Genomic DNA, 27,009 nt, shown 5'->3' with positions numbered 1-27,009 from the left:
TCTATATAATTACATAGATATGAAGTTAAGAGAAATGCTTTGGAAGGCGTCAGCCTTACATCTTCAAAAAAGCAAATATACATATCTGCATACACAGGAGGGGGATATATATGTGTGTGTGTGTATATATATATGAATATACAGTTGACCTTTGAATAACATGGGTTTGAACTGTGTAGGTCCATTTATAAGTGGATTTTTTCAGTGTAAATACTACACTACTCTACACGATCTGTGATTGCTTGAACCTGATGATGAGAAACATCAACTATGGGACTTGATCAAAATGGATTTTGATATCCATGGCAGGTCCTGGAGCCAATCCTCTGCAGATATACGATATCCTCACTTGATTAAAAGGCAACTTCTTGCCCTGGACATCTTCCTGTCTTTTCCCTTTCCTTTGAGCTGGAGGACAGAAGTGTCAGAGATGTGCCATTTGTATATATACCTAGAAGCCACTTTTGTGCTCTGATCTGGAGTTGAAAATTTTCAACACATACGTGAAATGATCACTTGTCTAATGACTAATGGCTACAAAATCCCACCTTTAGATTTATCCTTTTTAGTTATAATGCTCTTTGCAGACTCCTCCTACTAAATCTGTTGTCTGGTGGAAGAACTAGTAAAGCAATATTAAAACAGAAAATATAAAGGAATGAGATCAACAGAAGATACACTTGCTGTTGGTAGTGGAAGGGGGTGGCGTCTGTGGGGCAGCTGAGGAAAAGCAGATAGAGTGCTAAGATTCAATCTAAGGCTTTGGTTGCCTAAATGAGCAGGCATAAAAAGCAAATGATATACAAAAGCACTAAGACAGGAGATAAAGGAGGTAAAGGGATGCCCAAGTCACATTTTGCCTGCTTTCCAGGGTTTACACATCACAAGACACTAAGACCTTTGCTCTAGACAAGTATCTTACAAGATACATAGCTGACCTCATCTCCCTCTATTTATTCTCCTGGAATAATCACTTCTTAAAAGGGAAGAGTGATCTTAAGGGAGAGATTATAGCTAAAAAACACTTTGTCCAAGAAACCCAGGAAGGATCACTCTTTATGGGGTTAGGAGTTAATCTCTGCCACAGACCACGTCTCATGGGTGGGGCAGTTCTAAGGCTGTAAGCATTCTCAACTGCTTTGATTTATCTCTGCTTCTTGGAACTTATTAAGAAATTGTTCTAATCTGGAACATCAGATTTGTTATTATAGATGAGGTCTCATTTTCCGGTTTTCCTGATTAAATCTATAGCTGAGCTGTGGAAAGAATAAACAAGGATGTGCTAGGAGAGGGTTACACAGATATGAGGTTAAGAGAAATGTTTTGCAAGGCTTCAGTCTTAAATCTTCAAATCAGCAAATGTACACATACTATGGATGCAAGAGGTTTCCATTTGTTAAATTTTAATGAGAAGAAGAGGGAGGAAGAGAGTAAGAGGAGAAGGGAAGAGAAGTTCACATTTTTGAGAATTTGCTTGGTGCTATGTACTCTTCACGTTACACTAAATGTATTACCATTGCTCATTCTTTCTTATTAAGGACTTCCCTTGTTTTTGATGACCTTAACAGTTTTGGAGAGTACTTATCAGATATATTACAGAATGTACCCCAAATGGGGTTTTGCTCATGGTTAGGCTGTAGCTCAGAATCCTGGGAAGAAGACCATAGGCAAAGTCAATCTCACCACATCATAAAAAGGGTATGTTCTTTCAACATGACATCACTGTTGACGTTCACCTTGATCATCGGGCTGAGTCAGTGGTTGTAAGGTTTCTCCACTGCAAAGCTACCCTTTTGCTCCTTTTCAATACTCTACTTTTTAGAAGCAAGATGCCACATACAGGCTATATTTAATGAGTATGGATTTATAGTCTCCTTTCTTGAGGACAGTAGCTACATAAATTATTTGGAATTGATCCACATGGTAGATTTGCCCATTCGCCTTTCTTTATTTATATATTCAATGATTCAATTCAGTACAGACTTGTGGATATTTATTTTATACTCTGGATTATAATCCAGTACTACTTTGTTGCTCAAATTTTTTTCTTTGGCCACCTTGGGGAGTTTTTTGTTGACTTCTGTGTCCCTTTGACTTAACCTTATTAATATGTTGTGAGATTGTGTGTGTGTGTGTGTGTGTGTGTTTTAGCACTTCCTGCCTTTCTGGCACTACCAGGTGCTCCAGGATCATTTATGTATTCTCTGACTTAGCTCAAAATTCAGCTTTTTCTCCAAAGAGTCCTGGTTCCTTTTGTTAGAGAAAGGTATTAGAAACCAAGATCTGGGTGGTTTAGTAATTTTTCAAACATCTCAATTCCCTTCATTCACCAGGGACTGAGAATTTCCATTCCCATCCGTTGTTTCAGGTTATTCTGTGCCTGCCCCTCAGGTGCTGGTGCTTTTTTATCCACAGTCCCTGCAGTTCCCATTCTACATGCTATTTGAGTGATTTTTATCTTTTCTTGTCTCACACAACACTCTGGATGCTGTTCACTCCCAAACTCTGACCTTTTCCCTGAACTAAGGACTCCAACTGCCTGATGAGCATAAATAAATGAATTCCACAGGTGCCTTATACCAGACATGCCACAATTGAAATTGCCATCTTCCCCTCACCAAATCGATCATTCTTCTCCTAATCTCCATTAAGACCACCACTGTCTACCCACCAGCTGTCCAGTCACCAGGGTCATTCTAGTCTCTTCTGTGTCTCTTATTCTGCCTCCCACTCAACAATCAAGCCCTAGCATTTTGCCTCTCAAAAGATTATCCAGTCAACTCCCTCTATTTATTGTTTTAGCTTCCTTAGTTCCAGTCCCTACCAGTTGTCACCTGTGCCACTGAAAGTCTCAGTGTCTCCAATTTTACCTCCTCAAAACCACCCTCTAAACTGAGGTCACAAGGATTTGTTACAAAGGCTCATCAGACACTATTATTCCTCTATATATCATATATTCTTTACATAATCAGACAGTTAAAAAAAGAAGGAAGTCCTGGGTTTATTTCATGATTATTGTTGGAGCACTTGGCACAAATCTAACACAGACTAAAAGCAAACACAAATAAAACATCCTGATCAAACCAATACTCGAAGTTTTTATTAGCACCGTGGCAGGTGCTGGGAGCAACACATTCTTCAGAAGAGGTCTCTCATGGTCTGCTGAAATGACTGAAAAATGAATTCTAAAAGTACACACCAGGATGGAAAATATCATGGTTATCAGGACAAAAGAATGATCATCGAATCAGTATAAGACCACTTAAAGGGAAACCTAGTGATCAAAAAGCAACTCTGTTTCTTTAAGCAGTTGCCCTTAATTGCTGGGTAGCAAGGCTTTGATGTAATACACTCATTTTGTTTTTGAGGCTGCAGACAATTTGCTACCACTAATAAAGAACTAAAATATGTGAATGATTTACATGTTTGACAAGTGGAATTTTCTAACATCCATAAAGCAGTGTCTGTTTTACTCATTTCTATGGCAATATGCTTTCTTGAGAGAAAGAGTAAAATAATGTGCTTACAGCTAGCCAGCTGGTAACCCTGGGGAAGGCGAACAGCCCTCTCCCCTCTCCAACAGAAAATCAAAGAGGTTAGAACTGCTACTCCCTGAACCATCAAAACAGAGCTGCCGCTGGGGTCTTTCAGGCTCTGAACAGCTTTCCCAGCAACATCAGACCAACTCAACGTGAGGGATCCCTTACATCTGTCCCCGAAGGACCACTCTCGCATCTGAAATGTTTATTCAAAAGGCGTTTGTTCCAATTCTGTGCAAGGCATGAGACTAACAGAATTCCAATGCTGGTAGCCATTTCCTGTACCATCCTGTTTAAAGGTGGACGTTCATGTATAACCCAAGTGTATTTTCTGTTAGTATGTATGATTTATGCCTTAGCAAGTGCTTAAATAACTAATAAAGTGTGTGTATATACACGCCAGAAGTTTAAAGAAAACAGAATAATGCCATAGATTAATTTCAACAGCCCACATTCTGTTCCAGACTTGATCACTCAGCTCATTGTCAACTAGTATACTATGTTTATTTTTCATTCTATCCACCAATATTGTGTGAGACACAGTTAGGTTATATAGTACTCATCAGCTCTCAATGACTTCAGAATCTAGTTAGAAAGATAAGACTCTCTTTTTCACACACACACTCAATCACACACACGGACACATATTGCTAAGGTTAGGAGGTAAATAAAACAATGCGGTAGATATCCAACATGTCTGAAGGGATTTTCAATGAATTTCAAGAGTGTGTTTGGGACTTAAAGTGCAGGCCATGTGGCATTCATAGAATTCAGTCAGGGGTGCCTTGGTGCCTCCAAGAGATCACAATAATATCTAGAGTAGCCAAAAGGGAAATACAAGAGGACCGTGTGGGTGGATGTTTACGGCAACAGACCTGCCATAATGATCAGACAACTTGGACAGAGAAAACACTGTTTTCAAACATGAGGCCCAACTTAGAAGTCATGAGGGCAGGTTCTTCAGTTTGCAGGTACTGGCTTGTCTTTCAGCTGCATCTCACAAAGGGAAGTCTATGACACGTACTCCAAAGTAAAGAGTGACAGAGATTTACTTACAATTGTGATTTATGAGTTTCAAAACAATACAGTGGAAGCCAGCCAGACTGTAAGTGTAATGGATTCAGCCAGAGAAGAAACTGCTGTTTGCTAATATGACAGGAGGGAAGCATTAGAACGTGATTTTAATTGAATTTGGGCCTTCAAAATGGTCTATATTTTGGATTAAAAAGATGGGGAACTATATTCAATATCTTGTAATAAACTTTAATGAAAAAGAATATGAAAATGAATATATGTATATATATGCATGACTGGGGCACTATGATGTACATGAGAAATTGACACATTGCAATTGACTATACTACTACTACTACTACTACTACTACTACTACTACTACTACTAATAATAATAATAATAATACAAGAAGTAAAGCTTCTTAAGACAAGAGGAGAGACACTGAGGAGTTACCTGTCTTAAGGGCTGACTCCCAAGTTAGACCACTGGGTTCAGTTATTACACTGATGCATTTGTGACATCTTAGCCCAGACTTCATTCCATTTCACCTCCCAAATTCCCAAATGTCAATCAGAAAATTCCTTAAAGTTCCCTCTCAGTGAATTCTGCTGCTTAAAAAGGGAGATACATTCCCCTTCATCGGATAACTTCTAAATATAAAATTCACCAAACTGCGGTTCATTGAAAGATGGTGTTACCCATTCCCTTTCAAAATCACACCAGACCCATCCCCCAACAATTTTTTCCTTTAATCAAACAAAACAAAATTAAAAATCTTATTTTAGTCACTTTTCTTCCCTTCAGGCAGGAATTTTCTGTCTCTACTTTAGAGGCTCTCCTAACCACACAGAAACTAACCCCTTTCTGCCTTGTTCCCTTTCTGGGCAAATACCCAGTCAATTTTGTTTTTTAGTTCTTATCAGTTAGGAAACTTTCCTGTACATATACAGAGAATATTCTACATTCTGCCAAGGTGTTCCTGTTAAGTATGTGGGATTTCCTCACCCTAAAATTACATATGTATCTGAAATTAGTTTCAGCTGCCGTTTATGACAAATACCCAAAAGCTAAAAACTAGTTACCATTTTACAGTGGTTCTCATTTAGAGGAGAACAAAAAGTGCTTTTTTGGATTTACTATTTTGTAATATCCTTATGGCCCCAATTTGAGTATTAGGTATTTTAAAAATGGTGTCAGCCTAATGTATGCCCTTGATTTTACCAATTTTTTGATATCTAATTTTTAGCATCATAATGCAAAAATTATAAACAGCATGATAAATTATAAAGATTAACCTACTAAAACATAGACATTTTGTTTAATGTTACTACATAGACATCATAATGTGTAACAGCTGAATTATAAAACCTGTGTTCTTTTTCAGTGATTGGATTGCAAATGTGACTTTTTGGACTAAAGAGATTTTTTTTTCCATAAGACAGTTTTATTATTTCTTCACAATGCAGGAAAGTTTATAATTATCCTTTTATAGCCATATAGTTTACCTTAAATATGCTGACAATTAGTGTCTGCTGACAGGAGGTGGAAATATTTTTTGATAAATGAGCACCATATTTGAAAAGTGTAGATCCACTTGTTTTATAAAATTATGTGAGCAGTCATGTTCTAATTATAATGTTAGCATCAATAATTTTATACTCTAATGATTACACTTCCTTAATATGTCAATATTATTACTGTTTGCAAATATTCTTATCAGTTCAATCTTTTCTTAGCATATACATTCTCCTTTTTCAGAAAAATTCCATGTAAAGAAGTGATTTACGAAACCTACTGATTTTAAGTTGGTGTTATATTGCTACCTGTAGCTTGTGTTTAAACTATCAGTATCATTATAAACTTGAAGGATATGCTGTCTCTTTGAAGAGACACAGAGATAGGCAGTGGAAAAGAAAGGAATACATGAATAGAAATGCAGTTCACAATAACTTATATCCCTCTTTTGGAATTCAGCAGAAACAAAGTAATGAGCATTTAAAACAAAACACACAAAAAAATGAAACATTACACTGTATATCAGAAATTGACACATTGTAAACTGACTATACTTCAATTAAAACACACACACACACACCCTTACTTGTATCTCATAATTATTTTAAATTTTACAATTAAAAAATGTTACTTTTTTCTGATAATTAGTCATACTAGAAATTTTCTATCTTCTTTTTAATTTTGGCAAGTAATCTAGCTCACCACAGTTTCATTTATAATTAACTTGTGATTATCCTTGGTAATGTGCAGTTAATATAAAATACAGAGGAAACAAATTGGTAAAGTCCACTTTTATTCTCCTTTCTTATTTCATGTTTGACTAAGAAAAAATGCTTTTGGCAATTTTGCTGAATTAAAAAAAATTCCTTCCCACAAATTTTCTGCAAATTTCAGACTATTTATTGAATAAACAAATATTCAGTGCTACCATTGCAGCTCCTGTGCTACACACCCATGAATCTAGTTTAAAATTCTAAAAGACACAGAATCCCTGTTCTCTTATTTCTCTTCTTATCTGGTAACAGATTTGTACATTTGCAAACACTACAGTTGCCTTAATAATACTTGTTCTCCTCTTCTTTGCTAACAAACCCTGATTTTCTTAACGTGCTAGTTAAACATAGTCAGCTTCGTGCTATCCTTACCTTTTTGCCTTTTCACCTTCTCTCGTTCCTTTCGACCAGAAGGCAGATATGATGCCTGGAGTAGGAGCAGTCATTCTGTTACCAGGATGGGAAAAAAACAAAAGCCACAGTCTTAGCATAGCAGAAAAGACCCATAGAAGATGTCCGGTCCTTGAAGGACTTCTTGAGACAACGCTCCGGGCCTGGAAAAATTGAGATATTGAAGCAGGACAGTCTGGGAGGGAATTGACAGCAGTCGTGCCTGTAAATCACTCTTTGCTGCTCTTAACTGATTCCAGGTGAACTGAATCAGAATCACCTCCTTTTTTATAAAGATTCTGAAAGCTTGGTTAGAATATTAAGCTTTCTTACATAATATCTCTTTTAATTTGGTGCAAACATTCATTAAGACCCTTAAGAGTTCATTTTGTCTGCAGAATATATATAAGGCAAAGGCATACCAAAAAAAAAAAAACAAAAAACACTTTAAAGTTTGCTTTCATGCTAAAACTGAAAAGTATGACATATCAGATTACGCCATCTCCAAACTTCAGCACGCTACGTTAATTTTCTGGTTAGAGTTTGGGTGCATTTAATAATTCCCTTCTTATTCTAATTGGATAATGCTGATCAATTGAAATAAAGTTTAATTTTTCTAAAATGCATTTGAAGTTATTTTCACGGCCTGCCCCCACCACTTTCCAAGAAAGATAGTACAGGCCTTGTTATTTATGCCAGCCTTGGTACTGTTTCAATTATCTCATGGTTCAGGGAGTTGTTGGGTTTTAAATGGATACTCCCGCTATGGGAAATGGCTGCTGTTTTTCACCATATTTTCTCTTATCATCCACAGATAATTAGTTCTGCCTGACAAAGCACATCACAAGGGACAACTCCACAGCTTTCATAAGCATCTCAGCAGTCTCTTCCTTATGGCTAATTCCTCCTGAACCTGTTTAAAACTGCTTCATTATAATTATTATTCCTCATTACTTGTCCGCACTATAAATGTGGGCCGTATTAACAATATATGTAACAGATATCTGCGTGGCATCTATTTAATGCTCCTAGATGTTTGCATAGCAGGAAATTGAGGCATTAAAAAAAAACAAGCTTATTCTCTGACCCCCAACATCCATACCCACACCACCACTGGAGCCCTGACTAGATTATTTAATACATCTTAAATTCCTAAATATATTATGTCTTCCCACTCTTTGCATAAACTGAGGTAACATGAAAGATGACAAATAGTCTCACTTCCTTACAGTAATAAAATATTTACAAATCATAAATGAGTATCTGTGAGTACCAGGAAAATACATTTTTTTTTAAATTCTAAGATACTTTAAAATAAAAGATGCAACATTTTCTTTGTAAAAGCGTCTCAAGAATGGGGGAAAAAAACCCTCTGTATTAGAATGTACATCTAATGTAAAGTCTAAGCCAATTAAAATATGTTAATATGTGAAAATGCTCTTATAATCAAAGAAATATGGTAATAACATTTTTATACTGTCAATAGTTAATCACACTTGGGGAAAAAAAGATTGGCATTCATGCTCTCTGCTTAAACTCTCTAACAGCACCTTTCCCATTTGCTCCCTTCTTTTACTTTGGTCCTTTTTCCCTGAAACTTTAGACTCTCTGATCTCTCCAGCTTTTTTCTTTGGAGGCTTAACCATTCAATGGACTTCAGCATTCAAAGTCCATGCCAATTACTCTCAAGACTCTGAAGAGACAACTGGGAAATTAGGTTATAAGAAGGACATCGTTTTTATTACCTACCGAGTAAATCCATTTGTATATCTTGCTGTCGCTTCTAGCCCAGTATGTCCCTAAACTAGCTTAGTAACTTTTTCCAACACAAGTCTCAACACCAACTTATCCCTCTGATTTCTTTTTAAACTGTGATACCTCTGTTTTTCCAGGAAATAGGTGGCATCAAAATATCTTTTCTCTTTTCTTCTCAATCTTCCAGAATCTGATAGTGAAACAGCACGTAAAACATTGACCAGCTTAAACAGGTTTCGCCACCTTAAATAGGTTGTTGATTAATCAGATCTGAAGTTTTTTTCACAGAGATGGCAGGCACTAGGCATATTCCAAACCAGAATTTGTGTCTCCAGGATGGCCCCGGAACCAAGAACCTTCAGTCGACAGAACTTAAAGAATTAGAAATAGTGCCGGTGGAGCGCTTTCCCAAGAAGTCCTCCAATATGGAAAATCTGGCTTCCTGCTGCCTAAGTAGCTTGATTACTGATGAAATCACCAATCAGTTTCTGATTCAAGATCACCGATTAAATTTCACCCTGAACCCTGGATCGAAGAGACAGATTTGAGACCCTTGCTTCCTGTCTCCTGGAAACAAAGCTCTTTCTTTTCATCAAGCAGCAAGCCCTTGCTCTGTAACAGTAGCAAAGGAATCTCAACTAACCTTTTAACATCCCTCTAGTGACACTGTCACCACACTTTGTTGCCAAATTCAGGAGCTTCCTGGGTGAAATTTAAAGCTTTCCCCACCCCTGACCCCAGACAAGGAGGGCACCTAGAACCCAAAGAAAGCAGGGGAATTTACATGCGAGGCTTGTTTTGGCACTGCAAGACTGGTAGATTGCAGTGGGTCATCAGAATCTTAAATATTTACTTTGAGGCCTTAATGGGATTTAGTTACATGTGTATATATACAATACAGATTGTTCTCTCAAGGCTTTCTCCTTGAAAAGGCTTTTAATGTGGAAACAGTGCGAGGGATGTACATTGCAAGGGGAAAAGGAAGGAGGTGAGGAGCCTCTCACTGCCTGGGTCCAGCTTGTGGGTCACCTGGTGGTCACCTCCTCTTGATGACCTCCTCCAACAACAAGGGTGAGGCTTTTTCTCTCAGGCATGAATAACAAACTCCTCTGCAGCTAAGATGTTCAGATTACCCAGGTCTCATCAATGGGATATTTTTTAGAATCATTCAGTTGCTTTTCTTTGTATCATTTGCTTCTGTACAAAATCACTTCTCTCCTTTCAACACTCAGCAGCATTTGCCTCTCTTGACCACTCCTGCTTTCTTGAAATGCCTGGTTTCCATTGCATTCTGCCAGCTCCTTTGCATTCTTCAATGTTGCCACTCCTTGGATGCTTAAGAACTTGAAGTAACACTGTCTGAGTGTGAATCCTGGCTCTGCAGAATGGTATATAACCATGGGCAAATCACATCACCTCTCTGTGTGTATCCTTCCTCATCCCCTAAAATGAGTGTACTAATAATATCTATGACATGTGGTCCTTATAACTTTAGCTGATTTTATCTGCATTATTAGCTCCAGTTTAGAACACTCTCCTGAGCTCCAGGTGAGTATTTCCAGTTGTGCAATGGAAGTTTCCACTTGGATCTTTCACAGACATCTTCCTCCTTTCACTCTCTATTCGAGCCTCTCTCGCCTGCCCTCATCTGCCTTCTCCGTACTTCCGCCTACCTTTTAAAACTCCAAATTATCCAGCAAGGTCTAGCTTGGCTGCAACCATATGTAGGAGATAAAGATTACGTGCTGAGAAAGATGAGAGCAGGGATGTGTAAAGGAAGATGGACCACAGACAGAAAGAGAAAGGAGATCAAACAGGAAGAATTTGTAAAAAGCCAGAGCAGTGATCGGAGATCCTTCATCTAGAGGCATGCACTGGGCATAACAACTTGCTTTCCTACCTTTGTCTTTCTAGCATGGAGCACAGTGTGGAGGGCATTGCATGTTGGAATAATTCTCACTTCCTTGAGTGAAATTCATGGGTCAGCAAATAAATAAGTAAATAAATAAAGATACCCATGCCTCTGAAAATTTTTCTCCCTGGCATTTCAGATGGGCACAAAGCAGCAGCATCTATAAAAGCGATCTGGTCTTGGGTAATTACTACCAGAAATCAAAGTTTCATAATATTCTTGAATGGCTGTTTCCAACAGGCATCTTGCATTGTTAAAAGAACAATGATAAGCAAATTTATTCAGTAGGCACACGGATTTGGATATGTCTGGGGATGCTTTTGACCTCCTGCTTTTAGCATCCTGGTGGATCCCTAAGAATGCAGTTCTATTCAAAGTCAGAGCTGTTTTTTGTTTGGGTTGTGTATTGAAATTATTGTCCTTAAAATTATTCAGGCCCCTGTTGCTCTTTTTTGCTGTTTTTTCCCTCTTGGCAGATTTTGGGACTTCATAGAACCCGTGGCCAAATTATCCAGTGTTTTTTTGAAAGCAAAAATATGTTGTACCTGTCTACGGGAACCTACCCTTCATCACACCACTTTAGAGAGGTAGCCTGGGTCTCCACCTGAGTGAGAAGAACCTATCAGGCCCTAAATTTTCACAGATATGAGTGAGCAAAGTGTGCAAGTTTTGGCCATCTATTTACCTGCATAATCTGTTTATCTACTTAAAGTGTTACATTTGTCAATTCATTATCATAGCCACTGGATTTTGTTGCTGCTGATGAGAAAAATACATTATAAATAACTTTTAAATTAGCATATAATTATGATGTATTATGTTTTGGGATTCTAATAAATGTCCATATCCTGAATTGAAGAGATTCTAGCTTTATTGGTAACTGTACTCAATTCCAGGAACATCTCATTAAGCAACAGATTTTATTGTCCTTCCCAGCAGGTTGCTGGAAGAAAATTATGAGATGCATTACTTCTGGACAAGTTTTATGTACCAAATCTCTCCTCCCTGCAAAAAGAAGTGCATTCTTAAAGAATTTAAATTTTAATTTCCTATCTTTGCTTTCTCTTTGCAAACTTTCATTTAGTTTACTAAAATATTTTGATAATAGCTTTTTAAATTGATTGTGCCTCCAGTAAATGTCTGAAGGATGTTTTTGATTTCTTCTTTCAAGCTTTAAAACATGTTAAATTTCAGCTGTTTATGTTTTATTTTAAAAAAATTTGTTACCAGTTCTTGAAAACAAGCAAAAAATGAGGTGTATTAAACATTAATGAAATCTTTTCAGAGTTACTTGACAACAGAGAAAAGTCCTACTTTGATTTTCTGTGGTTTGTGAGCATAAATGCATCTGAAACTGGCATTTGTGCAAGAACATGTGACTGCTCCTAAGGAACGGTGTGCTGCTTCTCTGAGATGTGATGCTGAACTAGAATGTTCGTGTATTTCTAAGTTTGTAGTTTGCAATATTCATACTTTGCCCAGTAGCCTACTACTAGTTCATTATACTTTTATTTGGAAAGCCTGTGTTTGATCCTTGTTCTTCTTTCCTCTGGAGCCTTAGATGAATAAAATAACAAATAATTACTACCCTGAAGCCAAACAGCCAAGGCTGTGATCTTTTCAAGTCTTAATATGTTTGACCCCCTCTTCTACATGGAGGAAGGAGATGTCCATAGGGGAAAAAGGAATCTGGAGAATACAGGTCTATACATATGACATATACGGATTGGCTATTCCCTAAAATCATTTTTTTTTAACCAAATGTCTACTCACACATTAGCCAGTACAAAAGATTTCTATTAATTAAGTAAAAGTAAAAATCAAGGAATTAGTGTATTAAATTGTCCTGTCCGCACCCCACATACGTACTCTGAATATTTATAGGAAGATATACGAGGTCAGAATTCTGAGATAGGAAAAAGAGATTAGAGAATATGAGAGGGAATTAAGAATATAAAATAGAGAAGTTATAGAAAAACAACCTGTTCATTGTTTCAGTGAGACAAAGAAGAGAATCTGGAAAACACAGATTCACAAATTAGATTTAATTATTTCCTGTAAACATTTTTTAAGGAGATGTCTATTCTCACATTTGTCAGTACAAAAATTGTTCGTGAGCAAATGTTGATTAAGTGTTCAGCTCTGTAGTAAGAGGCTTGCAGTGTATACAGTCACATAATTTGTAAACATAAAATTATCTTACTTACTTAACTGGCTTGTGAAAACTTCTAATCTCATTCCTAGAAAATTTTTGTTTTCAAATATAAGATTTACATTAATAGAAACAAATAACTTACTAAATTTCGTGGAAATTAAAAGTGCCTCTTATTGACAGGAGCCCAAGACTTCATAATAACCAACTAATCTCATGCATTTTTCTCTTGAAGGCTATAATCTTTCAACAAACAACAAATGAATAACCCTTACCTCAAAGAAAAAAAAAGTTCAGAGTTTAATTAAATTAATTTGATACTGAAAATCCAGATCATCTCTAAGCCCCAGGCTTTTAAAATTAAAACAACTAAACAAGAAAAAAAAAAAAATCAACAGGAGAATCCTAACTGTAACTCTACAACTCTATCACTGTGCATAAAGGAGTGATTCCATTCCTCTGAATCTAAGATCTTGGGGACAAACCACAAAATGTCAATTTTTCTTTCCTACATCTTCAAGATTCTTCTCCTTAGGACACATTAACTTCCTAATGAAACCATCCTGTCTTCTGTTGCCAGTCTGGGTCAGAGGGTAAATAAATCTCTTGATTTTTAAGCACAAATGAAGATAGCTCTTTCTGGTTTTTTCTCTCTCTCTTTCTAAAAATGTTACTTCCTATGGTATAGAGTTTTGCTCACCTCAGCAAGATTGTTTTCTGGAGTTTTCAGGCAACATTTCATTTCACCCAAGAAATATATTGTAAAGTCTGCAATATTTTTCTAATGCACTTTTTGCCACCTGTCTTTTAGAACTCATCTATGTGACCCGAATCTGTCCAAGGTTTTCACTGGTTCCCGTGTATTTGAGGGGAGATTTTCCAGGTCCCCCAGTCAGTGCTCTTGGTCTCACAATTTCCCTTCCTCCCTCAGTGTCTCCTCTGTCCTCATTTCCTTTGTTTCTATTCACCCCCTTCCCCATCCCTCTTTCTCCTCTGTATTTTCTTCCCCTCCTCCCCTCCACCCACAGTCATTTCCTCAATTTCTTAGCTGTCGTGAAAGCACCCTGTCTTTAAAGTTACTTCTCCATTGCATGGTCTTTAGCTGTCTCACTAGATATGAAAGCTCTTTGATGTTCCCTTTTTCAGTCCTGTGTCCCTGAGCAGTCTTTTAGAATCTCAGTTTCTAATTATGAGGATTTTTATGACAGTACATATGTCAAGCAACCAAAACATAGTAAGCAGTTATTAACGGCACATATTTTCCATTTATGATGTTTCTAACTTGCATTTTGTCTTGTTTTGCATAAAATTCCCCTTCTTTTTTGTTCCCTTCAGGCTTCTTACATGCTTACATAATATTAATACATAATAAAATCTTTTACCATTAACAATATTCTTAACCTTTAGTACCATTTCAGAGGCCTAGCTCTGGCTCTAGGATTAACACATTTTCATCTTTAATGCTTCAAATCAAAAGAGATACTGTGGATAACATCACAGCTTCTAAATTTATAAACTGACATATTTTATATCTTCTTCAGAGTGGATGATTGTCAGATCAGTAATCAAGGAGTAATAACAAATGGTGCAGAACACTGAACATGTCACGTGCTGCTCTTCTGCCTTTCTGTGCCTGAAGTGTATTTATCAGGAAACTCATCAGCCTTTCCTTGTACCCATTCTGTCACTTTTACTGGAGGTCACTTTATCACAGAACTACACTCAATGTAATTAATGCAAAATAAACTTATTCAAAGTAAGAATATCAATAGACACATCAAATTGTTTTAAATTAATTTTCTTAGCCATATACATATTTTAAAAATTTCATATGGAAAGAATTCATAATGAAATTATTCATAATAATTTTTGGAAACATAAATTATAAGAAGTGGTGATGTGTATTTTATTCTATATATCTGAATTTTTTTGGATTTCATAAAATACGTTATGTGTAGAATGAAATATGAAATATTTGTATTTATAATTTTATTTATAATTAAGTTATACAGAAATTTTGATGGTTCTTTTTCCATATTTTACTCATGCCATATTATATTGTTACTATTTATTTTCATATCTTCTAATCACCTTCTTTAATAATTTGTACAAATTATTTAATGAGTTTTGGCATTTGAAGTTCCTTCAATAGAAATACCAGAAAAAGTAAAGGAAACCATCCGAACTTGAAAGAGATGCATAAGTGAAGTACATTCACAGACAGGGATTAGACATATAATGAAAAAAAAGTAAAATTAATCAAAAATTAAAATCACTAAGTTGTAAAAAAATTTATTAAGCAAAACAGGAGAAAATTATTTGAGGTGGATGTAAAAGTATACACTGAAATCATATGACATTTTAATAGGTTTTAATTTCTAAGGGTATATATGTAAAATATGTTGGCACATATAATTCATGTATGTTCAATATTTTTTAATAAAAATTTTGAGATTATATAGCATAGACTTCAAAATAGGTTTTTCCTAAATCATCACTATCTGTTTGTCTTATTTTAAATTTAGTATACTTTTTAGTGTACTTCTCAATTATGAATCTTCCATAGCTTACTTCAGAATGGATAGCAAAGGGCCCAGTTCACAATAGCAACTTTGCTTTAAAAAGTTTCTGTAGTGAACTCCTGAGGATATGACCAGGAAGTACATGACTACAGTTATTGTACAGATTTTTGCTAAAGAAAAAATTAACCCCCTCAGCTCTACTTTGGAAAGTTAATTTCCTTCTCCACGTGTTTTATGGAATCAAAAAAGTGATAGACTACGTGTATTACTAACTGGGGAGTAACAGAGCCAAATCAATCCCCACACATTTATTTTAGATATTGTGCAGTTCTTAGTTGGCATCAGTAGCAGTATTTGAAAGTATTTAGTATCTTTCATGTATTTTTTTGGAAATATTTTATCCTAGCTGTAAAATCTGATGAAATTTTGGTCCAGTCCCACCTCTAATACTAACAGTGGAGTGCTTGACAAATGACGTAAATCCTCTGCCTTTATTTTCCTAATCTGTAAAATGAGTATAATAACAAAGTCATAGAGCAGGAACAAGGACTAAATGAGATGCTATGCTCATTAAACACTAGTTCCCTTAGTCTAGATTTGTTTACTCTTGGTTTTAATACGGCAATGCAACTTAAAAGATGACTATGGCACACTGGAAATCAAATAAATGGAATGTTTTGAGCACCTTACATAAGCAAATGGGAAAAGGCTGGGAGGATATTGATGTCTTGCTTTTGCTTCAGCAGAACTGCATTTAACATAAAGGGGAGTCATTTTATTGAATAATAAAAGCCTGACAATCACTGTGATTGGCTGACGGCCATTACTGCAGTGTAATTCTAAACAGCTTGTTTTTCAAAGTTCTTCTTGAATAACTCTTTAAAACTCAGGCATTGCCCAGCCTAGCTGAAGAGCTCAAAAGTCATTTTTAAAGTGGAGTTTCTCGTATCTGAATATTGCTGAAAAATATCCACTGAAAGAGAATTTTCTTATTAAATGATTAGAATCAGATAATTTTTTGACATGGGAGGGAAAATTTAGCAAACTAAGGTATAATGGTAGAAAAAATTAATTTATGACTCAGAGAAGAAAAAGACTGCATTTGGAGAGATCTATTTTTTTTTAAAGAAGCTCCATGTGTTTTGCAAGTGAAAAGCACATTTGATCTGTATTATTCAGCTTAAAATCCTGTCATTTCTGAACAGAACTCAACAAGACTTCCACTTTGATGCATTCATCTTTCTCAGTTAGTATTGCTAATCAGCAATCTTCACTCTAAAATATGTATAATAAGTGGGTGTAGAATTGGCAACTCACCAAAATAAATATTTAATAATATTTTAATGGTTATTTTAAATCTCTTTTATTTGAATTGTGGATTAATACTTTATTTGATCAATGAGTTTTGACCAGAATGCTTGAGAAATAGGAGAAATATATTTGCTGTTGAAGCTTTCTATAATGGATGTGTACTTAATTTTCAGAATTGTCCAGGTTAGATCATCTCAGATGGAGGCATTTTATCTTAAATGTCAACATTGGAAACACTGAGATAAAGATCAGGGACAGCAATCTGTGAACTGCAGAACTGCGTTAATTGTTCATTCTCGGACATAGAGATGCCAATTAATTCCACACAACTCAGATTCAAAGCAGCACTGGGAAATGGTCTTGATATTAGTATTGCACAAAAATGAAGAAAAACAGATGTGCTCCAGCGCCCAGAAAACTGATTCCTGAACAGGCAGCGATAGAAGAATCCCAGTGCATCCAGCCATTGGCTGATGGAATCTTTGTTCAGGCGATAGGCATCCTAAACCAGATGCTAGGTGGAGAAACCCCTCTCTCACTCTCACCTTCAGAATCCACAGCTCAGCCACCTGGGCTCCCACGAGCTGCGCCGCCGCCTCACTCCGGGTGCACGTCTCCCCCTCTCGACCGCCAAGTGCTCACTCCCTCCCAGGGAGCACTTGCACAATGGACTCACTTGTTTCCCTTGCACCTCTCCTTTGACTTCCAGCCCCAGCCCACAACTTGGGCAAGAGTCAGACAGGAGCCTCTGCCATGGAGCAGGGACCCGCGGAGCCTTCCAGACGAGCTTCGAGGCACGCGCACACTCGCAGACAAAACAAACAATGCCTGGTCCCCGAATGAATAAATTAACGACATCCACGCCCCCACCCATCGCTCCGCAACCCGCCGAGAGAAACCCTGGACAGGGTTGCCTAAAGGAGAGCGTTTGTTTGGGCTTTCAAACTGCAAACATTCCTGTCGGATGACGGCAAAAAAGATGCTGTGCGTTCTGCTGGCAATAAAGATTGACGGTGGCTTTGCCGGTGACAACGCCCCCCGTAGCGCTCTGAGCCAGGTTCTTTGAGAACTGCAAGAGGGAAGCTCAGATCAAGGGAGAGGGATAGGCAGATGCAAAGACAGTTTAGGAGGGATGAGAAAGGGGAGATCGGGGGAGGAAATGAGTTCAGCTGGGCTTTAATAATGAAACTTCGGAAGAGAAAGGGATGGAGGTCTCTCCCCCAGGTAACTACCCTGAAATGAAAAACAGCTGCAAAAACCAGGAAGTGGCAAGCGACAACAAGTTTGAGGTGAGCAGCAAGTTGTTCACCTCCCCCCCCCCCCAGGCGTCTGGTCAGCATCCCCCGAGCTGCCCCAGAACACGCGCCCCGCATCCGAGGCGGCGGCCGCGGGCGCAGCAGCAGCAGCAGCAGCAGTACTGGCGGCAGCTGCACGCCTCCGGCCCAGCCCCGCTCGGCTCCCCCTCTCGCCGGCGCCCTGCCTGTCTTGCGTGTGCGTGTGCGTGTGCTCAGCCTCAGCGTGAGGGGCACCTGCTCGTCCGGGCTCACCGCGGAGGCAGCCTCGCCGGGAGCTGCCGCCGCCGCCGCCGCCGCCGCCGCCGCCGCTCGCGGGCGTCGGGCTCCCCATCGCCGCCGCCGCCGCCTCGCCAGCCTGAGTTGGGCTCCGTGGGGCTTCCTCCCCCCGCAGCCCCGGTCCTTCCCGGCTGCTTGCAAGTCAGCCTGGCTCCGAGTCACGTGTCAGTGCCTGAGGCAGAGACTGAGAGAAAAAAAAGCGCTTCATTCCTTCTTCCACCGCCATACTGTATTTTATACTAAATCTCATTTTTATTCCAACATTTTACTCCCGCTCGGTGAGTACCTTCTCAGTGGCATTCTTGTCCTATTCTTTTTTTTTTCGTCCTTTTTTTTTTGTTTTTCTTTTTTTGTTTTTTTTTTCTTTTTTTTTTTCCACTTCTTTGATTATTGTTTATATTTGGGAAAGCTGGAGGGGCATGGTTTTGAGCCTTTTCCTGAATCCAAGTTTTTCTAGCATGCGATGGTTCTGTAGACAAGGCGCTGTGTCTGGGAGTCCGCGGCGACCGTGCCCGCTGGGAGCGACTCCCAAGTCCAGCAAAATATGCAACTGGTTTTATGGAAAAAGCGATGTGAAGTATGGTGCTTATTTTTTTTCCTTTGTAAAAATTAAAAAAAAAAAAAGCATGTTTCTAACTCTTTTTTGGCATACTCTTTTTCTGATAAGATTTTTGGATAGGTGGGATTTTACGGCAGTGTTTACAAGTTTGTGGTTTTGCAATACTGGTACAAACCACTGAGCAAAGACATTCATTTTCTGTTTTTTTGGTTCCCTTTTTGGAAGCCGGTGAGAACAAATTCGTTTTTTTCCCTCCTGTTTTTGAAACCCATTGATAACATGAAACTTTTCTTGCAGCTGGTTACTGGGATTATTTTTAAGCAAATACTTTTTTTTCCCTCCTTTAAATTAACTATGACTTTTGCACAGCTGACTTTTTTAAAAAGCCGAGATAATTTTATGATAGATATCCTGATATCTATATCTATATCATCCCTTCTTCCTCCCCCTCCCCTCCCCGTAAATCAATTTTCAAATGATGGCAGTGGAAGGTTTCTCTGGAAAAAAAAAAAATGAAGTGCGGTTTGGTTTCCTTGTCAACGGAGGATGAAGTGAACAGCTGAGCAGCTCGCAGAGAGCAGGTACTTGGTCCCCTTGGAGGCGTTTCCCGGGTTTGCAATGGCAACACTGGTCCTGGCAAAGAAATCTGTGTATGTGTGTCTGTGCGTGCGTGTGTGTGTTGTGTGTTTGTGCGCGCGCGCGGCTCCGGCAGTGTCCGAGCCCGCGGTGGGGAAAGCCGTGCCGGGAGCTAGGGGAATCCAAAGTCGGTCCCCGGCCTTGGGCTGGTTTTTGGATGTGCGCAAAATACGGTCCCTCCCTCGGCTGCGCCCAGGTCGTCTCCGCAGCGGGCGGCGTCTGCGCCCCGGGCGGCGCCGACCGGGGACTCGGCAGCCGGCGGGCCCTGTAAGTTCTCCGAGGGCCACTTGCAGAGCCGGAGGGGCGAGGGGCCGAGCATGCAGCGCGGGCCGGCCGGGGCGGCCCCTCGGAGCGCCCGGGAGACGCGGGGAGAAGCGGAAGGGGCAGCATCTTCCGAAGGGGCTGGCTCCTGGCCGCGGGGCCGTGGAGCTCGAGCCATTTCCATATCCCCGAGGGTGGCACCAGCCCCCGCACGCTTCAACTCCCGCTCCTCCTCTTGGCCATGAGTAAACGAGGCTGTTGGGCTTTCCCAGTCTGTTTTGCTTTTTCCGAGGGGTTGTGGCTTTCTTAGTGGTGCTGTCTTCAGATCTTTTCGTTCCCTGTTGTGTGGCTTTGGTTTTAAAGCTGGCATCTTCGCAGGTGGGGGGAAATAGTTACTTTCCATGATGGTCGGTTGGTTTTAATGTTGAGGACGAAACTGTTAGTTTGCATTAATGAGACTACACCCATAGGTTGAGTTTTAAAGGGACAGTGTTTTCCCACTTTCTAACCACTTGATTGTGATTTCCAAGGTTTTCCCCGGAGAACGGGGCACAGGACAGGGAGAAGGGTTGGTGAATGGTGGTGACTGATTTCGGTGTGTTGATAGCATTACAGAACTCAGTGTTGAATGTATTCTATGGAGTTTATGATATTTTATGATTGTCCTGGTACGTTTCCGGTATAACCTGGTACTGCTTTTTGGAGATGTACCACAGTTGGTAATAAAAAGCCTTTTCTGTACTTAACATAGAGACAATCTGCTGGAAAACTTGCTGTCCAAATAAATTTTGTGTTATGTTTTAAATCTTAAAATCTGGAGGCTAACTACTATTTAACTGATTGGATTCTGAAGCTTGGTATAATTTGGATTCTGTTAAAATAAGTATAAGCAAGTGGAATAACTTCTGCTTCTCAGGTTAAGTTTTCTTCTAGGTTATCTATAGACGTAAAAACTAAGTCCAACATACAAAAGGCCGTGACAAACATGTTAATAACATACACCAAGGTTTTTCAAGCAAATATTTCTTTTAAGTCTGAACGTTCAGTTGTGGAATGAAGTTGTATGCCTGTATTTCTTTACGCTTCGTGTTAAAAGAGGAATGCAAGTGATCATTTATCTATGTAGAAGATTAAAATTTGTTGTAATATCTAGAAAGCTGTATATTTTTTATTCACGATCATTTCAGAGGTCTTTGCAAGTAGCAGTGTGAGTTACTTTTGTACCCAGGGTAGCTTTTCTCTGTTAAGAAAGTCCTGTTACTTTTATATAAGGAGGGAAGTTTATGTCGTGTGTGGACCATCAGATTTGATATCCTGAAGGGCACAGGTCTAAGATTTGACACAAATATTATGTTACTGAGCTTTACATTTTGATTTTTTTTGTTGTGGTGAGTACACTACTAAAATGTAGTCTTTCACATGGTTTAAACAGCTAGCAAAAACACTTAAAAAGTCACTTGCAACATTCTGTATTTTTCATCATTTTTACCAGAATACTGTATATTAGTAGAAATGCTCCTTTGATTTAAAAATGGAAGACAATGCAAGTGTATAATACTTCTTTTCAGGTTGCACTGTAAGTCAGTTAGTCTTTTTAAAAGAAACAGTGAATGAGAAGGAAAAACTTGAGAGATTAAACCAGAATTTTCATTAAAAGGATTACTCGCTGCCCTAAGATGGGGGTAGCTGTGTTTTCAGGTTGGTGCAGAGTGCAGCCTGAACTGTATGTTTCCTAATGAGACCGAAACCATAATGAGGTGGAGGAAGATAGTCATAGGATTTCAAGTGGGAATGGATATATAATTGTGCTTTGAATTCTATAAAGATTGTGGAAAGAACCTTTAGTCGTGTTAGGTTTTCATTTAATGTTGATTGTTGATATATTACGTGCTTATGTTAAATGTCTATCACATTGAAATTTTGAAATTTCCTCCTCCATGAATTATATTAGGAATTCTACCACTTTAAACTGGTCACCTGTACTGTGAGTGTTTTGGTTTAAAAGTCTTTGAATGTGATATCCTGGAGTTAGCACCGCCTACTGGTTTCTCTTGGAAAAATAATATTGTTCTTAAATTCAGCAAGCAGTCCACACTGATTCTGATCAACTTAATCATGCAAATTACTTTTAACTGCTTATTGAGAGGAAATAAAGAATATTTTGTTGGGAGAGAGGGTTTGGGGTGAAGGTAGAAGGTGAGGGAAATAAGGCATGTAAATTAAATTGGTTATTGGATCACTAACTGACCTTAAGTATCTTATTATCAGAACTGCAATAAAAAAGATTTAGAACAGCCTGTTAAATTTGCTGACTTTTCTATGGGATGCCAACATTTGGACATTTGGAAAAATCCTGGATTACTGAATTAAATTTACAGTTTCTGACCCAGTCTTGAGCACTGCAGAGAGCGAATACCCTAGTTGAAGCTCTGTCCTGAGTGTGGTCTGTCTAAGAATTTTGAAATTAAGAAATTTTAATCATAAAAAATTAAAATTTTATTATTTTTAATATTTATCCTTACATGATTGTAAGTAATCAAGTAGAAGACTGATTTTTTTTTCTTAGTATGCATCAAACAGTGGTGGTATTTTACATATGTATATGTGTGTGTGTGTGTGTATATATATATATATATATGGAAAAGTTTCAGACCCATATTTATAAAGGCACTCTTTTATATTCTTAACTACAGAAGGCATACTGTCTTTTTAAAAATGATAGTCAGTTTATTTTTGCTAATTTTTATGAAAGGCTAGTGATTAAAACAGCTACCGGATGTATGCAAACCAGTGATTCCATTAGAATATGAAAAAAATGGAGTAGGAAAATAATGCACATACATTTGATATACCAGAAATTACATTTTCCTAGTTAGAAGAATTATATGCCTTATGGAGAATTATTTCTTAAATAACATAGTTGTTTTTTAAAGCAGCTGGTAAGAAGGGTGTGGAAAAGCTTCTGTGTCTATTACACTCTTGAAAGCATCTGACTTGAGTAAGAGTGTGGTCATGCTTTGCTTACTGTTTACAATACTGTAAGCAGCAAATTACACAGGGCATCAAATCAAATAAAACTGCATTGGAAGCAAAAAAAGAAGTGAAGGGGATGTTTAGAATTGTTTGCATGATTAAAAGGAAATTGAAAATATTCTAATTACAATTTAATTAATTTATTCTCCTCCCTGACTTTTGAAAAATTTATTTTTAAGGGATAATTGGCTGTGACTTTAAAAAATACAGCGATTTTCTTCACTTGTTTTATCACATTGCCATGAAGAAAATTCTATTTTGTGTATAAAACCTGAGGTGATGATGAAATTTATTCTCCAAGTTGTTTATGAAGCTCCAGAAAGAAATTAAAAACAAATTTAAAAATTCCTCACTAGTCTGAAGTTATTATTATTTTCTTATTATTTCATTATTTTTGTTACTTACTACTCTAGTGACTTGCACAAAAGCCTTTAAAAATCCCATTTTCATAATTCAGTAGGACTTTTTAATTTAATAAATTTCAGTCATTGACAGTGGCAGCCAACTTTTACATTAGTGACAAGGACAATTAGTTTTGCTACACCATGATTTTGAGATCAATAGTTATTAAATAAAATTTAAGTAATAGGTTCATTTCTGAATGTACCCAAAATTAGTTCTACATTTAGTAAGTGTTATGTAAATATTTGTCATCACTCTTCTTTTTAGTCTTAAATTTTGACATGTTTCTAGAAAATTACCTAGCTGTTGCCAACTTTTAGTAATTTTGCTTTTCCGGTATCTTTCTGGTTTTCAAAAAAATATTGGGGAGTTTCTTTAGCTGTTTGTTTGCTTTGTTAGACTTATGTTAAATAGCAAACTTACACTGTAGAAAATTGATTTTGTATGTTTCTAATTCTCCCATTAATTTAAAGGTTTTTTTTTTTTTTTTTTTTTATTTCTGTGTAATGCAGTTAGTCTGAGACTGCATTCTGGAAAATACAGAGGTGTTGATTTCCATTTTCTCTCCATTCCCAGCCCCAGAGAGGGCAGAGGGAGAACTTCAGTTAGTGTTTAGGATAAATGTCTCCTGGACTGTCCTTGGAGACTCCTCAGCTGGGGTCAGGACTGTGAGATTTATTTCTTGGGCCATGCATAAATCTAAATGGAGAGGAGAATTATAGTGGGGATTGGGGGAGCCCTGTCCTGGTTTTCTGAAAGATGCAATGGAATGGATCACTGGGTACTTTCATACAAAAGAAAAACTAGAGACTTTATGTGCATGAAATTGTTTCGTGAAATTACATTTGACTTACGTATTTTTTGCTTAGAATAATATAGGTGAACATTTTATCTAAACTTTCACTGTGGAAATTAATTGCATTTGTACATAATCCATGTGTTTAGTGAAAATATTTATACACATTTTGGTGGCCATATGTTAAATTATAACAGAAGCAACATATTTTTAAGTCAGTTTGGAAACTTAACAGGCTAGAGTAGAGAAAGGCTATTTTTTCATTAAATCAGGAGGAGAGGAAAAGAAAAGTAGGACTAACATTTATTGTTATGTCAGGTGGATGCATTTCCATTTGTCCTTCCTCTCCACAAGTAGGTGATATCATCATTATTTTATATTTTGGGGGAAACTGAGACTTGGAGAGATTCCTAATTTGCTCAGGGATCCACAGGTAGTAAAGGGACAAATAACAGGAATGCGTGACTTGACACCTCGTGTTCCTCTTTCTGTTCAGGGATGCTCCATTTGTGGAGAGGAAATTTTGTTTCCTTTCACCTAATATAAAGCAACTGCTATATATTTATTCTTGGTGCATTATTCAAAATGACTGTATTTTGGCAAGTTTTCACTACTGAGTGCTGTAGCCAGAAATAACAGAAAATAGTGTCATTTACACCAAGACTTTTCCTGGTGCTGAGAGGGCCTTTAAGAGACCATGCCATCAGCCATCTCTCTAGGATCATAGGATTTTCTGAGGAGACCCAATACGTGGGAATTTGTGAGGGGCCTCCCGGGTTCTGTGGTCAGGACAAAATAGATGTTTCTATGTCTACAGTGGCTTTGCAGAGGCTGTGGGAAAAACACTCAACAAATATTTATTTAGCGCACAATGCACTCTCTGCTCTGGAAGCTTTTGCAGTGTGATGTGGAAAGTTATCCTTTGCATGAGGAAAACTGAACAGCCAATTCTTTCATAACACAGCAAATCTATAAATATAGGTGTCTCTTCTGTCTACCAACATCTCACTATCAACATCATCTCCACCCCAGAATTCCACTGTGACACATACTTTGATGTGACATTTTTCAAGCCCATTTTATCTGTTTGTTAATGACATAAAACGCATGTGACTGTAAGATGTTATTTTGGGATGCTGTTTTTAATTGCCTCTTCAGATGTGTGAACAAGTATTCCATTATTAAATAGTTTCCTTGGAACTTGGAAAAAAATGAATATTTTTCAATAAAGAATGAGAAACATAAACTGCGTAGTAGAGGCAGTGTGAATGAACATGATGAAATGGCTTTCAAGGATGATGGTAAACCTATAGGTCCGTAAAATCAGTGGATTTGGAGGCCAAGGTGGAGGGACTAGTAAAAGCTGCTTTTGAGTTTTAGAATCTTGATATCTTGGAACCTCGGGATATAAAACAAAACAAAATGAAATAAGAATATCCAGAAGAGGGCCTGGTTTGGTTGGGGGTAGAAGAATGGTTCCGTTTTGGACATATCACTTCTCTGAAGTTCCAACATTAACCTGGATAAAATGACCAATATGCAATTGCAGTTCAGGTCTAGAGCTGGAAAGCACACTGAGAGCTAGAAAAAAAATTACAAAATTATCTACCTTAAAAATTCAAGAGGCAGACATTTGGGAAACACCTGCATTTTTCTGAGTGGATGGAAAAAGGTCTGGTTAAAGGCAGAAAAAGAAGGAGTAGGCACTGAAGCTTAGGAAATTGTGTCTGTGTAAAGAGAGGAGTGTTCAGCAAGGCTAATGCCGCATAGGTTTGGGCAAAGGTGAGGCCTGTGAAAAAGGCCTTGACTCTGTGATTAAAATCCATTAATTTTAAGAAGAAACTGAATGAATGAACTGTCTTAGACTTGAATAAATGAAAAAGCATCCCCATGATTCTGGATTTGGTGTGACAGCATCTTAAAGGGGTCAGTTCCCAAGATGGTATGTGTCACATTCTTCTGTGTGTGTGTGTGCGTGTGCACGTGTGCATGCATGCTCACATATAACATCCTCTAAATAGGAAGACCAGTAAGAAGCTTTTCTGGAAGTAGATAAAGTGATTTTAAATTACATAGAGAAAATGTGAAAAAGCAAGAATAGCCAGGGATAAGTCAGAAAAAGAAGGGCAAAGAGGGTCTAAGATATCAGATATTATAATATACTATACATCTTTTCAAGTATATTTACTTGCTCTGGCTCCTACTTAAAAGGCTTCCAAGCATGTCTCTCTGGCAGCAGTGAGCACATTAGTGCCTACATCATGGTTTCTAAATACCATTTCCCACTCAAGGGGACCAAACTCTGGAGAATTTGCTGATTCTAAGCCAGGGCAGAAAAAGTGCAAGCTGAGCCTGGGCTCTCTCATTGTGCCAGGAAATGAGGAAAGGCCCTGAAACAAATAAGGTTTATATAGCCTTATTTGTTAACTGTAACTGTAAACAGGAACTTGCTTGAAGGGCCTCCCAGTTGCCAAATTCAGATACAGTGGAGCATCAGTGGTTGTTTGTGCACAACCTCAGATGAAATCTGAAACTGGCCCCTGTACGAAGGGGCAAAGAGAGACTGAAGAAACAGACAGACTACTCCAGCATGGTAGGTGGCAGTTTTAACAATCAAGGCAACTTATGTGCAAGGCTTGTCCTAGGTGGCTGCAAGACAAATAGATTTCCGCATCCAGCCACCAGAATCTTAAAAGTGTGTATGGTTTTCCCTTGCTCTCTGAAAGTGGAATGTTCCTATGAAACTTTTTGTAAGCTGAAATGGCATAAAGAAAAGAAGCAATTACCCTAGGACACGTCTTGCTAGCAAATGCGCAAAATAGATCAAGATAAAGCACAGATGCTCACAGACACAGTGGAAATTGTGG

General features: G+C 38.0%; 1 protein-coding gene and 1 long non-coding RNA gene across 9 annotated transcripts in view; one reads left to right on the top strand and one right to left on the bottom strand.

Annotated features, from left to right (window-relative positions):
- The window catches only part of LOC116660538, a 75,844-nt gene extending 66,672 nt beyond the window's left edge, over positions 1-9,172 (bottom strand). Inside the window, exons 1-2 of the long non-coding RNA XR_004316130.1 lie at positions 9,111-9,172; positions 7,215-7,396 (exon numbers count right to left, since the gene is read on the bottom strand). This is a non-coding gene — a long non-coding RNA (uncharacterized LOC116660538). The remainder of the gene's footprint in view (positions 1-7,214; positions 7,397-9,110) is intronic.
- An 8,630-nt stretch (positions 9,173-17,802) lies between these two features.
- The window catches only part of RALYL (RALY RNA binding protein like), a 585,337-nt gene continuing 576,130 nt past the window's right edge, over positions 17,803-27,009 (top strand). For 3 of the 8 annotated variants that reach the window (XM_032470312.1, XM_032470309.1, XM_032470302.1), the window contains exon 1: positions 19,849-19,917. The gene's annotated coding sequence lies outside the window, so the exon portion shown is untranslated. The other 5 variants (XM_032470307.1, XM_032470308.1, XM_032470306.1 and 2 more) reach the window with 5 other exon arrangements.

The sequence above is a fragment of the Camelus ferus genome, chromosome 29 (genome assembly GCF_009834535.1).
Source record: "Camelus ferus isolate YT-003-E chromosome 29, BCGSAC_Cfer_1.0, whole genome shotgun sequence".
In the NCBI taxonomy this organism is placed as follows: domain Eukaryota; kingdom Metazoa; phylum Chordata; class Mammalia; order Artiodactyla; family Camelidae; genus Camelus; species Camelus ferus.
This window is presented reverse-complemented; position numbering and strand designations above follow the sequence as displayed.